A 15,764-nucleotide genomic window follows, 5' to 3' on the forward strand; every position below is an offset into this window, starting at 1 on the left:
GAGAGACAGAAATGTAAGAAACAGCTATAACTAGACATGATCAGATAAGAACAGAGCTCTCTACAAAGAGCTACAGGAACACAAATGAGCAAGAAAGTTATCTTCTCAGGCAGTCAGAGAGCAGTAACATGTGTCCCGGGTCACGAGTCAGGGAGGCCCCGAAGCCAGAGAGAAGCATGTGAACAGACATGAGCAGGAGAAAGGAGATGCCCAGGGGAGTCTTCCACAGGAGACAGGGAAATCCAATCCCACGTGGCTGCGGAAGGTCACTCTTACCTTCCTCTCCTGGGGCCCCAGGAAGATGGGGTCATGATCTGGAGAGAGTTCCAAGATTTTTATGCCACAAAACCAAAGGGCAGGGTTTCCACCTGGGTCAAGGTTGTTACCTACCTGTAGTAGAATTAGCTGTCGTTCGCACAACACTCTGCTATTTAGAGGCACTTTTCACACATTAACTCCTTTCACTCCTCGTTTTGCAGACAAGGAAAACAAACCTCAGAGGTTAGCAGCAGGGCTAGAACTCAAACCCAGACATTTCCACTAGGGCTTTTTCAATCATTGGCAGAAAGGGGCATGGTGGGGAGGGGCACTTCAGGAGTCTTTTCCGTGTCTCTATCAGTGTCCTCTCTAAAATGGATAGCAGTAGATAACTTACAGTCCCTTCTTTTTCTTTCCTCTTTTCACACAAGGAGTTGAAAGCTAGTTCTAAGCATCTGTTCCTAGGGGACCCCAACCTGAGGAATAAATGGACCTCCCCGGATTCTGGAGAGTTCCTACCTTCCCCACTCCCAGGTCACCTGTAGTTCTCTTCAGGAAGCCACCAGAAGACAGAATAAGTGGCAGAAGCAGAGACAGATGCAGACGACACAGAGAGTGCAATCTTCCCCAGCCTGTGAACCTCACAGGTCCACATGGGACCCAGAAGGCACTGGGGCAACAGCCACCTTCTCCACAGCATCACCTCACCTTCCTCCACCTCAGCACCAGGCCCCGTTCCATTCTTCCTTTCAACCTAGAACTGGATCAAGAGAGCAAAGACCGAAGATGATATTTGCAGTGAGGTTCTCTGACCTCTCTGTAGGGTGGTCAGAGAGCAGGTGTCCTTTCTGAAACTGATCAGAGCTCCTTCTCTCCTGCCAGAGAACAACCAGTTGGAGGGAACACTGGGGCTCAAGAGAATTCAGTGCTCCCCGAGAAGATCTTGGGGACTGCTAGTTACAACCTGGGGAACAGATTCTTCCAGAAGTAAGTAGATGACCCAGAATAGAGGCTACTCTTCCCCTGTTGTTCACTCAAAGGAGCAGGCATATTTCTCAAGTCAAGAAAAGGGGAACATAGTCTACTCTAAGGATCTTTTTCTGATGTATTATATTTGTTCATATGCAAAGCCCTATAAATATATGTAAATTAAATCACATGGAGTTATGCCTTGATTGAATAGAGAAGAATGTGGTGGCCACAACTGAAGAGGGAGTCTTTGGGACAGGGCTCTTCAGAGAGCACTTTGTAAAGGAAGGGATCTGGGACCCTCTTAACTATATTGAAAAATCCCATCCACTGTGTGCCTCCATTGTTGCGTTTATCACATCATATTTTAAAACAATTTCCCATTTGTTTTTTGTATATATCAGGAGTTCTTTGAAGCCAAAGCCTGCACACTATTTATCTCTGAATCCCCTGTGTCTGGTGCTAGGCCTTAGAGGAGCCCCATAAATATTTGTTGAGTGATTCATCTGTGAACTGGGAGACTCTAAGTTGTGCCCACCAGGAAGTCAATGATTTCTAAACTTAAAAGTCTGTGTTCTTTCATTTTTCTTATTTACTTAATTTCAAAGCAAAATTTCTTTAAAAAAAAAAAAAAAAAAGCCCTCTCTCTGTTGAACCACAGAGAAAGGGACCTGTCCAAGGCTAAGTATAGTGGTAGTAGAGAAAGCAAGATCAAGGTCCATCGTAAGGGGAGATGAACACTGCATGAGAAAAATTGCTGAGTTTCCTGAAAAAACTCTTAAGAAAAACTTAGTTAAGAGAGTGCAACTAAGCCTCAGGCTATAGAACTTCCAAGAGCTATTCAACTCAGTTCAGTTCAGTCTCTTAGTCATGTCCAACTCTTTGAGACCCTATGGACTGCAGGATGCCAGGCTTCCCTGTCCATCACCAACGCCTGGAGCTTGCTCAAACTTATGTCCATCAAGTCGATAATGCCACCCAACCATCTCATCCTCTGTCGTCCCCTTCTCCTCCTGTCCTCAATCTTTCCCAGCATCAGGGTCTTTTCAAATGAGTCAGTTCTTCACATCAGGTGGCCGAAGTATTGGAGTTTCAGCTTCAACATCAGTCCTTCCAATGAACATTCAGGACTGATTTCCCTTAGGATTGACTGGTTGGATCTCCTTGCAGTCCAAGGGACTCTCAAGAGTCTTCTCCAACACCACAGTTCAAAAGCATCAATTCTTCGGTGCTCAGCTTTCTTTATAGCCCATCTCTCACATCCATACATGACTACTGGGTTGGGAGGGCGGGAAGATATTCAATATGTAGCCAAGAAACCGGTCTGAGAGTGAGTGTCAAGAAAGCAGATGGTTGATCCCAGAAGATCTAGCAATAAAATGCTAAGAAGAATTTCTATTTTAAAAGTCCTTGGACATTCATCACAGCGATCTTTTATAGGTGCAGCCCATCAGGCTGTGACACCTACCTCCAGGGCATTTCACTGGTGACACAGATAGAGGGAGAGACCATCGTAGCTGCCTGTTTGTTACTGCAGGGAGCCCTCAGAAACTCTTTTTTGGCATGTGTCTCAAAACTCACCTCTTCACAAGTTTGTCCCCTGCTAAATGCAGGGAGAGCTTCCCTGGTGGCTCAGCAGTAAAAAAATACAGTGCCTGAGATGTGGGTTCGATTCCCAGGTAGGGAAGATTCCCTGGAAAAGGAAATGGCAACCCACACCAGTATTCTTGCCTGGAGAATCCCATGGACAGAGGAGCTGGCCGGCTACAGTCCATGGGGTTGCACAGAGTCAAACATGATTTAGTGACTAAACAAAACAAAATACAGGGAGAGGGACCCCCACACACAAGAGGTGATGACCTGAGGAAGTTAAGAAGGATGTCAGCACCATCTGGGAAAATAAGGAACACAGCCAGTTCCCTTTATGTTTGCAGGAATAAACAGATCTTCCTCACTAGGGAGCTCAACGACACACTCATCAAGCACTTTCTGTGTAATACATAGTGGAGACAGCCATGTGTGAGTTAGCAAGGCTACAGCTGGGTAAGGAACCCCCAAACTTCAGTAACTGAAAGCAGGAGAAGCTAACTTCTTTCTCATGTGACAGCTCAGGAGAATGTTCCGGTTCAGCCCCATCATGTGCCAGCCTCCAAGGTCACCATGCCGTCACCATCAAGCTGGCAAAGGGGGAGGTGCTCTCACTCTCTGGGCCTGAATGACACATTCCAATGGGACGGAGACAGCCTCTCCTAGCTGCCAGGGAGGCCGAGAGAAGCAGGAAGGTGAGAAGCCCCTTCCAGTTGTCCTCACCACCTGCCAGCCCTGCTAATGGACACTTGGTCATGGGGGAGTAACCACCCTCTCCAGGCTGGATCCTGGGCTCAGTCCTCCTCAGCTGCCAGCCACCCACCTCACTGCAGTTCCCAAAGCGCCTGCAGAGCTGGGGCTCACTGCCCACCCCAAATCACTCTGTCACTTACTAAGTCAGCATGGATTGATCGATTTCCTACTCCACACCAGGCCTGGGGTAGGTACTAGGAACACAGTGCTGTATGAAACATGCATGGTTGAGGTCTCCAAGGAACTTCCATTCCTCTGTACTGGGGACAAACAAGAAAAATCAGCCAATCACTAAACACATGCTTTCCTAGAACAGGAAAAGTTTTAAAGGAAATAAAAAAGAGTCATATGAGTGAAAGGTCTATGGTGAGAGGGCTGCTTTGGACAGAGAGGTCAGAGAAGCCCTTTCAGAGCCCAAAGAGGCAAGGAAGAACAGCCATATGGCCAGCAGGTAAGTTGTACTGGGCAGAAAGCCCCAAGGCCATTGTCAGGAATGGGCTTGCCATGCCTGAGGATCTACGGGAAGGTCAGTATTGTTGGTGCCCTGTGGGAAGGTGAATGGCCTGAGCTGAGACCAATCAGAGAGGTCAACGGGGCCACATGACAAAGGATGGAGACAGAAGATACCATAGCAAAGATGTGGACCCCTGCCCCTGTAGAGCCCACACATGCCAGGGGAGACATGAAGCCAACAGGCAAATGGACAGCATCCCATCAGGTAATGGTAAGAGCTCTGAACACAGTGGAGCAGTATTCCAGAGTAGATAGACGGGGTTGTGATCCCAGGTGGCGCTAGTGGTAAAGAACTCACCTACCAATGCAGGAGACATGAAACATGGGTTTGGTCGCTGGGTTGGGAAGATCCCCTGGGGGAGGGCATGGCAACCCACTCCAGTATTGCCTGGAGAATCCCACGGACAGAGTCTGGCAGGCTACAGTCCATTGGGTCGCAAAGAGTCGGACACAACTGGACGGCTTAATACACATACACAGTTGTAGACAGGATGGGAAAAGCAGGGGCCCTGGTGCAGGGAGCAGAGATCTGAGCAAGTGAAGGGATGAACTCTATAAGTGTTGAGGGGCTGATATCCAGAGAGCCGTTAGGGTTGCCAGGTAAAGTACAGGACACCCTGTTACTTTAGAAACTCAGATAAATAAATATTGCACAGGGCACACTCATACTAAAAATTATTTATTTTTCATCTGGTACTCAATGTCAACCGGGCATCCTATACCTTTATTCGCTAAAGCTGGCAACTATAAGACAGAGGGGACAGAAAGTGTGAAGACCGCAAGGTTGGAGAAGGCTTGGCATGTTCAAAACACAGCATGGAGGCTCCTGTGAGGCAGGTGAGGGGAGGTGAGGCTGGAGAGGGAGGCAGAGGCCAGAGCGCGCAAGGCTGCAGGGGCCCCAGTAAGCAGCTCAGATTTTATTCTAAGTGGAATGGGAGACCTTGTTGGATTTTGAGCAGCTGTGTTAAGGGTAGAAAGAGAAGACACAGAGTCGCTACTCTAATCATCCTCCCTCCAGAAGGGTCAAACAGAGGAGGTTGAAAATCAATCTTATCCCAGGTCCCAGTGGCCTACTATGCTATACCTGCTGGGTAGCCTGGGGAGCTTGGGGAACCACTACAGATGAGACCATCATTTTATGTGCAGGGCTTAGAGCCTCCTCTCCCAACCCCCTTTCTCCTTCTAATCAGTGGGGGTTAGAGGGTTAATCAGAGTGCCCAGGGTTCAGGTAACCACTACTTCCTCCTCCCTTAGGGAAAAGAGCAGTTGACACTGCAGCGCACAGACCCTGGGGCAGAGTCCTGGAACCTGCTGGCCCAGCCTCCATGCCACCACCTACTCCATGGCTTCTGTTAATTCAAAACGGGGCAAAGACCACCCTGAGAGAAATTTCCAATGGACAGATCCTTCTCCTCTTTTCCTGACCTGACTGCTCTTTGTCAAGTCAACGGTGGCGACAGTGGGAAAGAAGAGGCTGGGTTTCTTTGCGTGTGGCTACTGCTATTGATTCTCCCTTCTCTTGTCAGAAGTCCTGTGCATATAGTCTGGGCTCCCAATGCTCCAGTTGTTGGCATTAATCGACAGCAAGAGTAAATACAGGCAGATGCCGGCTGTTCCCAGAGTGCTCTGAAAACTTCTCACACTCAGCTTGAAAAGGAACATTTTCTGGGATTGATTCCGGACATGTGACTCTATAAGCATCAGGATTCCAGCTGAGAAGGGACAAGGGAAGAGCTGGGACAAGGGGGTTCTTCCCTCAAAGATGTGATGGAAGAAGGTTTCTTTATGATTTCTTAAGAAGCTCTGGACCCCAGTTTCCAACAGCGGCATCTAATTCCAGTCTCAGTGGTTGAATGATCCTCTACAAAGAGTATTGATTTATGAATTGACGTGAGAGTCAAAGATCTACCTAGAAGGGCTTTTCCAGTGATTTGTCTCTGTCCTTGGCTTTGTCCTATAAAACATCTACTTCATCAGCTTGAATAGAAACACACCATTAAAGTTTACAGTTGAACCCAAAACTAGGGGATGATGTGAGGTAGGGAAAAACTACTCAGCCAACCAGATAACCTTGGGCAATTTGTTTAACCACACTGAGCTATAGTTTTCACATATGTAAGATGATGTAATAAACCCTGCATCTTTAATTTGTTCTGAGGATTAACTGAGATGCCCTACGCAAGGCACCTATCCCAATGGCTGGCACAAAGGGCACAATAAATAGTAGTAATTTCCTTCCCTCAGTTGTGTCATCTGCAAAATGGGGAATAAATGTCATTAAATGTGAAACCCAATTGACTCTGGAAAGGAAAACTTAGCTGTTGTATAGCTACCACACGTTAGACCAGGATCAAGTAAATGAACATTAATAAGCCATGCAATTAAAAACTAATAACAGCACAGAGAATACAAACTTGATAACAATCCCAGTGAAAAAGACCCAAGAGTTTTAATTAGCCACAAGCTCAGTTTGAAGCAAGAATGGGACATAGTTACCATGAGAAGCTTATGCAATTGTAGATTACATAATGATAATAATTAACATATATTGAAATTTACTATGTCCCAAGTGATACTCTTAAGTACTGTACTTTTCTCATTTAATGCCGCCAATGACCCTATTAGCTGCTACTTCTATCACCAATTTATAGATGGCAAAACTGAAGCAGAGAGAAGTTAAGTAAATTGTCTGTGGTCACAGAGCTTATTATTAGCAGAGCTGGGGTGGAAATAGCAGAGTTGTTCACACTAAAGACCACCTTTGGAGTTACTGGGTTAGTTCTGAGTACCTTGTCAAATGCAGCCACATTGTCCCTAACCAGATGCAGCCTCAGCCTTCAACTGTTCTATGTCAACAGGTTAGGAGGGAGAGGTTAGGGATGGCATAGCTTAGAATTAAGTCACCCACCTAGACCCAGTCTCTAAAGGCCAAGCCATGACATCAAGACGTTCACATTGCCCTTCAGATCATTTTATTGCTTATCAGGGAAGGGGCCCTATGCTTCATGGAAGGGTCTTGAGGTCTTGCCCCTGAATTTCTCCTCTCTTCTCTCTCAGTCCATTTGACTGAGCCTCATAAGTTGATGGCTACCTGCCAATTAAAAATGATGGCACTGGAAAATGAGGCAAGCTAGATATTTCTTTGAAGTCTCATACCCTCTAAAAATTCATGCAAATTTTGCACTCTCTTTCATACTATTTCTAGGTTTGTTTTAATATAAAATTATTATTTTAGGCAACTTATGACTGAGTAAAATTAATGCTCTGAAGTGATGAACCACAGTTTTCATAGAACCCCTGGCACTCTGCTGAAAACAATTGGAAGTGTTAGTCGCTCAGTCATGTCCAACTCTTTGCTGCGCCATGGACTGTAGCCCACCAGGCTCTTCTGTCCATGAGATTTTTCCAGTCTAGAATACTGAAGTAGGTAGTCGTTCCCTTCTCCAAGGGATCTTCCTAACCCAGGGATCAAACCCAGGTCTCCTGCATTGCAGCTAGATTTTTTACTCTTTACCACTGAGTAAAACTGATGGTCTGGTGTGATGAACCAGTTTTCATAGAACCCCTGGCACACTGTTACATGTCCCCAATCTGAAAAATTCAGACCTGCAGACACATACTTCACAAGGAAAGAAGTCCATGGTATATCAAAGGTGATAAGAGGTTACTACACAGTCTGCACAGTATGATTCTATTTTTGTATCCCCTCTGGAAGGCTACCTGTACTCTAAAATGTTACCTCTGTGTTGTAAGAATATGGGTGATTTTTATCTTGCTTTTTTGCTTTGTACATAACTTTTCTATAATAAGCAGATGTATTATCTGTGGGTGTGGAGTATGTATGGGGTTTTGTGGTGGTGGGTTTTGTTTTTCAAGGCAATGGGGTAATTAGTTTGTCTTTTTAAGATTTAAGAGTTCCTGATTGCCTGCATGTTTCAGACACTTGCTTCAGCAAGCTGTACCTTTCAGACTCAGATCTTTGCCTTCTGAAGCAGGGGAGCCAAGCAGAACAAAACACCATACACACAAGCTTAACCAGACATCTTCCCTGGGGCCTCACCTAGTTCTTTGTTCATTTTACCAGCAGCAACCTTGACTATCCAGAATGCTCACACAAGTCCTTCTCGCCTTTGAAGTTTGTTGTGGGGTGCCCAGTGCTCAATCCCAACTCTGCTTCCCCTAAGTAAGATGTTTCTGTCCTGCCCGCACCTCCCGACAACCAGCTCCCGCCTTCTCACCGCCAGCCTTAGTGCTGCTGGCTCACAGCTCACTGCACGTTTGGAACCTGTGACTCAGCTCTCAGCATCTTCCCCTAAGGTTGCCCCACTGCAAGTTGTTTCCTAGTCTTCAGTCTCTACTTCGTACTCAGGTCCCCTTCCTATTTCATTCATAATGTCATTAATCATGATTAATTATTTGTTACACAGTTATTATGTGGCAAGTGCATAATGGCTATCCATTTATATCTGTTATCTTTTAAATCTCATTTGTTGCTGCTGTTCAATCCCTAAGTCTCTTCTGACTCTTTGCAACCCCAAGGACTGCAACGTGCTTAGCATGTGAAATGAGCGCAATTGTATGGTAGCTTGAACATTCTTTGGCATTGCCCTTCTTTAGGACTGGAATGAAAACTGATCTTTTCCAGTCCTATAGCCACTGGTAAGTTTTCCAAATTTGCTGACCTATTGAGTGCAGCACTTTAACAGCATCGTATTTTAGTATTTTTAAATAGCTCATCTGGAACTTCATCACCTCTGGTTAGCTTTGTTACTAGTAATTGTTCCTAAGGCCCACTTGATGTCACACTCCAAGATGTCTGGCTCCAGGTGAGTGACCATACCATCATGGTTATCTGGGTCATTAAAACCTCTTTTATATAGTTCTTCTGTATATTCTTGCCATCTCTTCTACTTCTTTTAGGTCCTTACCATTTCTATCCTCTACCATGCCCATTCTTGCATGAAATGTTCCCTTGATAGCTCCAGTTTTCTTGACGAGATCTCTAGTCTTTCCCATTCTATTGTTTTCCTCTATTTGTTTGCATTGCTCATTTAGGAAGGCCTTCTAATCTCTCCTTGCTATTCTCTGGAATTCTGCATTCAGTTGAGTATATCTTGCCCTTTCTCCTTTGGCTTTCACTTATTTTCTTTCCTCAGCTATGTGTAAAGCCTCCTCAGACAACCACTTTGCCTTCTTGCATTTCTTTTTCTTTGGGATGGTTTTGGTCACTGCTTCCTATACAATGTTACAAACATCTGTAACGTCATAGTTCTTCCAGCACTCTGTCTACCAGATCTAATCCCTTCAACCTATTCATCACCTCCATTGTATAATTATAACGGATTTGATTTAAGTCCTACCTGAATGGCCTAGTGGTTTTCCCTACTTTCTTCGATTTAAGACTGAATTTTGCAATAAGGCGCTCATGACCTGAGCCACAGTCAACTTGTTTATGCTGACTATATTGAGCTTCTCCATCTTTGGCTACAAAGAACATAATCAATCTGATTTCAGTATTGACTATCTGATGATGTCCCATAAGGTATATTTCACAGTCCTTACATCACAGGTAAAGAAACTGAGACTCAGGGTGCTTGAGTAAAGTTTAAGATCACCGTTCTGATTATTGTCAATAGTATTATCTCTGAGCTTAGTTTCTTAAAACAACAGTTTTATTCTGGGTGCTTACTGGGCTCATCTGGATGGTTCAGGTGGCAGCTGGAGAGGTAGCCATTTCAAAGGATTTCCTCACTACATGTACGTGGCTGATGCTGGCTATAAGCTGAGATTTCAGCTGCGCTATCAGTCAAACACCCACACTTGGCCTCTCCGCATGGTCTTTCACTTAGGTCAGTTTAGGCTTTTTTACAGAATGGAAAATTCCAAACAGAACAAGATAGAAATGCATGGTAATTTTACGACCTCACCTCACACAGCGTCACTTCTGTCACCTTTTATTGGTCATGGCAGTCATGAAGTTCTGCCCAGGTTCAAGGGGAGAGAACACAGACCCCACTACTTGACAAGAAGAGTGTCACCACACTGCAAGAACGTGTGGGATGGGATACACAGAGTCAACCATCTTTGGAAATTGCAGTCTGCCACAATTACACAGCTAGTAAAATGGGTAGAGTCAGTATTTGAACCCAGCTCAGCCTACATGCAAAGCCTGTGCTCGTAAACAATGACAGTACGCTGCCGAGAGACAGTCAAAATGCCTCAAGCTCTGAGTCTGGGATACAGAGCACAACACATCAGGAAGACATTAACCAACAGGGTGTCCAGAGGAGGGAAGCCAAGGTGCTGAGATGCCCAGAAACAGCAACATGATTTAACAAAGACTGGAGGAGATTTAGCCTGAAGAAGACGAAACTTAAAAGTGACATGACAGCTTTCTCAAATCCACTGAAGATGAACATGCGGAAGAAGGAAGACAGATTGTGTCTTGCCTTCCCCAGTGAAGGAGGAGACAAGGAGGCAGAATCCAGTTCAGTGCAGATGACAGAGTGCTGGCTTTGGAAACTTACTGGTTTGGTGAGCAAACCAGGGTTACCTGCTGGTTGTACCTCTTAGGTAAATCACTTATCTTCTCTAGGCCTCATTTTCCACATCTGTAAAATAGAAGTAATAAAACCTATCATACAGGGTTGCTGTAAAAATTAAAGATGATATATGTAAAGTAACCTGACATACAGTAATTACTCAGTAAATAATAGCTGCTATTTTTATTATTGTTGTCATTGTTATTCATTAGAGCTCTTCAACAATGAGATTGGCTGCCTTGCAAAACACAAGGTCCCAGAAAGGATTTTTATACTCAGCAACGTGCAGTATCTGGATGGAATGTTGGACTAAGAGCAAGGAAGCTCTGGGCCTTGGCCCACCTTGGGCTCACTGGAAATGAAGGCCAACCAGGGAGACCTCATTGTCCCTTGGATGGACTTAGCCTTGGGGCCTGCTGGGACCCTGGTAGCACTATTAGGAGAGAATAAGAGGAAACCAGGAAGGCATTGAGCTAAGAAGGCAGCACAGGATCCTTGAGAGAGGCCCAGGTAGAGGCAGCAGAGGTCTTTGGGCAAAGGCAGTGACAGAATCAGAAAGATATCAGTGGGTTCTGGAAACTGTCTAGGCCGGATCCACCTAGCCAGGCCTCCTGGGAAGTCTGTAATCCCGAGGAGAAGGATATAGTAAGAATGTTAGGAGCTGGGGCCCCAGACAGCAAGGGTGCCCTCCATGTCAGTTGCTCAGTTGTGTCGCCATGGACTGTAGCCTGCCAGGCTCCTCCGTCTATAGAGTTTTCCAGGCAAGAGTACTGGAGTGGGTTTCCATTTCCTTCTCCCAGGGATCCTCTGACCCAGGGATCAAATGCAGGTCTCCTGCATTGCAGGCAGATTCTCTACCGCTTGAGCCACAAAGAAAGCCCATATGCACAGATTAAAAATCAGGAAACCAAGATGGAAATCAGGTCTTATATAGACTGGCAAATAACACAGGGGAAAGAGAAGGTAGGGAAAGAAAAGGGGGAAGCGGAAACTTGGAAAAAAATAGACAACATGTACCACACTCACTATGTGCCAGGCATGGTTTTAAACATGCCACGAATGTTAACTCACTTAAGCAATGACTCTATAAGATATGTGTTATTATTATTCCCGTCTTACGAGTGAGGAAACCAAGCTATTGAGAGGCTGTTAGTTGCCCAAGTCTCCATAGGTAGAAGGTGTCAGAGTCAGGTTTGAACCCAGGAAAGCTGCTTCCAGTGCTCTGATCTTTACCACTCTATTCGTATGCCTGTCCAGGTGCATACACCACTTAATTTTAAGTGCATGCATATTCAGGCATGTCCAGCTCTTTGTTGGACCCCATGGACTGTAGCCCACCAGGCTTCTCTGTCCATGGAATTTTCCAGGCAAGAATTCTGAAGTGGGTTGCCATTTCCTAATCCAGGGGATCTTCCTGATCCAGGAATTGAACCCAATTCTTTTGTGGCTCCTGCATTGCAGGCGGATTTTTCCTGCTGTGCCACCCTTAGTTTTAAAGGTAATGATTATTACGTCTATTTTCAGAGGAGGAAAACAGAAGCTCAGAGGAACAGAGAAGCTTCCTCCATATCAAACAGCAAGAAGAGAACTGAGGTAGGATATTAACACAGGTCTGTCAGCTCCTGCAATTACACATGATCTTGTGTTTAACAGGCACAAGTACTTAGGACCTGCCAGAGGATTAACAGCAGAAACAACTGATCCACTTCCTACAACCAGGCGACGGTCCAAAGGCTTCCTGGCCTGCCGTGGGCTGAATGGGTCAAATTTCAGGGGCGTGGGTCTCAGTGACCTTACAGGGACAATGTCCCCAAGGTTCCCTCCTCCAACCTGCCACTTCTCCCCAACAAATGCAGGCATGCCTGGGTTTGGTGTCACAGTGATAAATTCCAGTCTCTGATGGCAAAACTCCCAGGCCCCATTCCTGTCTGCCTATTAAGTGGCAAGACCTTTTCCTGACTCACCAGGGAAAACCTCAGAGGAAAAAGAAAAAAGACTGGGTTTCCAGAACATTAAACTTCCACTGCCACTGCCGCTTGCCAATCTCCCTGCTAATCACTTGGAGCAAAGAAAGCCAATGCTCACTAGCGGGAGCGGGGGCGGGGGGATGTTCACTGCATCACTGCCTGCCGACCGTCCTTGTCTCACCAGCAGGCAGGGACCTTGGAAGGTCAGTTCATCCCTCTTCCCAACCTGGCCCAGACTCGCTTCATGCAGAGAAAGAAATCTGGCCCAGCCAAAGGGACAGTTTTCCCTCCATATTAGGTAACAAAAATATCAACCAGGGCTTATCTGAGAGCCAACTAATATTTAGTAAATATTGTTCATGTGCCAGACACTGGTCTGATTAAATTGGGCTCCAACCCTCTGTCTCCAAAGTTTATCATCAGGGGCTTAAGGACCAAGAAAGGGAGTAATGCTTAGATTCGAGGGTATAAATACTGAAAACTTTTCCTGTCACCCCTACCTACTCCACCAGATCCCCCAGCACCTTACAAAACACACATTCCTCCTGCCTTCTTTGCTGGCTTTCTTTTTCTGGGAGAGATTTTCTTGTGCAGCAACAGACTGCTCCAAAACAAAGGTTCGGTGGAGTTTGGCCAGCAGTGGGTACAGTGAAAAGTTCACTGAGCTGGGTCACAGGGTGAACCTGGAACAGTCACTCAGCCTTGGTGATTTTTAGTAGTGTTTCTGTATAATGGGATTACTTCCTATTTCTTAATATATTCATGCTTTTCAATTTCTTTAAAGAAGTCTAGCTCACCACACTGGCATATATGGTAAGAGCACATTTTAGAAAAAAAAAATGCACAAAAAAAGGTATTCCTAGGGTGTGGGGAAATGGGCCCTTTTGTGCACTGCTGGTAGGAGTACAAGCTGGTACATCTTTTTTAGTGTGGGTGGGAGGGTAGCAATAAGCATGAAAGAAAAAGCATTATACTCATCCTTTTCCTCAAAATCTTCACTACAGGAATTTTCTGCGCCTTGCTGGAACAGCCGTGAAGAGATACCCCATGCCCAAGGTAAGAGAAACCCAAGTAAGATGGTAGGTGTTGCAAGAGGGCATCAGAGGGCAGACACACTGAAACCATACTCACAGAAAACTAGTCAATCTAATCACACTAGGACCACAGCCTTGTCTAACTCAATGAAACCAAGCCATGCCCACGGGGCAACCCAAGATGGGTGGGTCATGGTGGAGAGGTCTGACAGAATGTGGTCCACTGGAGAAGGGAATGGCAAACCACTTCAGTATTCTTGCCTTGAGAACCCCATGAACAGTATGAAAAGGCAAAAGGATAGGATACTGAAAGAGGAACTCCCCAGGTCAGTAGGTGCCCAGTATGCTACTGGAGATTAGAGAGAGAAATAACTCCAGAAAGAATGAAGGGATGGAGCCAAAGCAAAAACAATACCCAGCTGTGGATGTGACTGGTGACAAAAGCAAGGTCCGATGCTGTAAAGAGCAATATTGCACAGGAACCTGGAATGTCAGGTCCATGAATCAAGGCAAATTGGAAGTGGTCAAACAAGAGGTGGTAAGAGTGAATGTCGACATTCTAGGAATCAGCGAACTAAAATGGACTGGAATGGGTGAATTTAACTCAGATGACCATTATATCTACTACTGCAGGCAGGAATCCCTCAGAAGAAATAGAATAGCCATCATGGTCAACAAAAGAGTAAGAAATGCAGTACTTGGATGCAATCTCAAAAATGACAAAATGATCTCTGTTCATTTCCAAGGCAAACCATTCAATATCACAGGAATCCAAGTCTATGCCCGAACCAGTAATGCTAAAGAAGCTGAAGTTGAACGGTTCTATGAAGACCTACAAGACCTTTTAGAACTAACACCCAAAAAAGATGTCCTTTTCATTATAGGAGACTGGAATGCAAAAGTAGGAAGTCAAGAAACACCTGGAGTAACAGGCAAATTTGGCCTTGGAATGTGGAATGAAGCAGGGCAAAGACTAATAAAGTTTTGCCAAGAAAATGCACTGGTCATAGCAAACACCCTCTTCCAACAATGCAAGAGAAGACTCTATACATAGACATCACCAGATGGTCGACACCAGAATCAGATTGATTATATTCTTTGCAGCCAAAGATGGAGAAGCTCTATACAGTCAACAAAAACAAGACCAGGAGCTGACTATGGCTCAGATCATGAACTCCTTATTATCAAATTCAGACTTAAATTGAAGAAAGCAGGGAAAACCGCTAGACCATTCAGGTATGACCTAAATCAAATCCCTTATGATTATATAGTAGAAGTGAGAAATAGATTTAAGGGCCTAGATCTGATAGATAGAGTGCCTGATGAACTACGGAATGAGGTTCATGACATTGTACAGGAGACAGGAATCAAGACCATCCCCATGGAAAAGAAATGCAAAAAAGCAAAACGGCTGTCTGGGGAGGCCTTAGTAATAGCTGAGAAAAGAAGAGAAGTGAAAAGCCAAGGAGAAAAGGAAAGATATAAGCATCTGAATGCAGAGTTCCAAAGAATAGCAAGGAGAGATAAGAAAGCCTTTCTCAGTGATCAATGCAAAGAAATAGAGGAAAACAACAGAATGGGAAAGACTAGAGATCTCTTCAAGAAAATTAGAGATATCAAGGGAACATTTCATGCAAAGATGGGCTCGATAAAGGACAGAAATGGTATGGACCTCACAGAAGCAGAAGATATTAAGAAGAGGTGGCAAGAATACATGGACGAACTCTACAAAAAAGATCTTCATGACCCGGATAATCACGATGGTGTGATCACTCATCTAGAGTCAGACATCCTGGAATGTGAAGTCAAGTGGGCCTTAGAAAGCATCACTATGAACAAAGCTAGTGGAGGTGATGGAATTCCAGTAGAGCTATTTCAAATCCTGTAAGATGATGTTGTCAAAGTGCTGCACTTAATATGCCAGCAAATTTGGAAAACTCAGCAGTGGCCACAGGACTGAAAAGGTCAATTTTCATTCCAATCCCAAAGAAAGGCAATGCCAAAGAATGCTCAAACTACCGCACAATTGCACTCATCTCACATGCTAATAAAGTAATGCTCAAAATTCTCCAAGCCAGGCTTCAGCAATACCTGAACCGTGAACTTCCTGATGTTCAAGCTGGTTTTAGAAAAGGCAGAGG

At 45.0% G+C, this 15,764-nt stretch overlaps 1 long non-coding RNA gene across 1 annotated transcript in view; it reads right to left on the minus strand.

Annotated features, from left to right (window-relative positions):
* LOC121817627 (uncharacterized) overlaps positions 1-15,764 on the minus strand; it is a 186,070-nt gene that overhangs the window by 125,455 nt on the left and 44,851 nt on the right. The window contains exons 2-5 of the long non-coding RNA XR_009599911.1: positions 10,634-10,691; positions 3,708-3,827; positions 967-1,012; positions 277-390 (exon numbers count right to left, since the gene is read on the minus strand). This is a non-coding gene — a long non-coding RNA (uncharacterized LOC121817627). The remainder of the gene's footprint in view (positions 1-276; positions 391-966; positions 1,013-3,707; positions 3,828-10,633; positions 10,692-15,764) is intronic.

Source organism: Ovis aries, chromosome 1, assembly GCF_016772045.2.
Source record: "Ovis aries strain OAR_USU_Benz2616 breed Rambouillet chromosome 1, ARS-UI_Ramb_v3.0, whole genome shotgun sequence".
In the NCBI taxonomy this organism is placed as follows: Eukaryota; Metazoa; Chordata; class Mammalia; order Artiodactyla; family Bovidae; genus Ovis; species Ovis aries.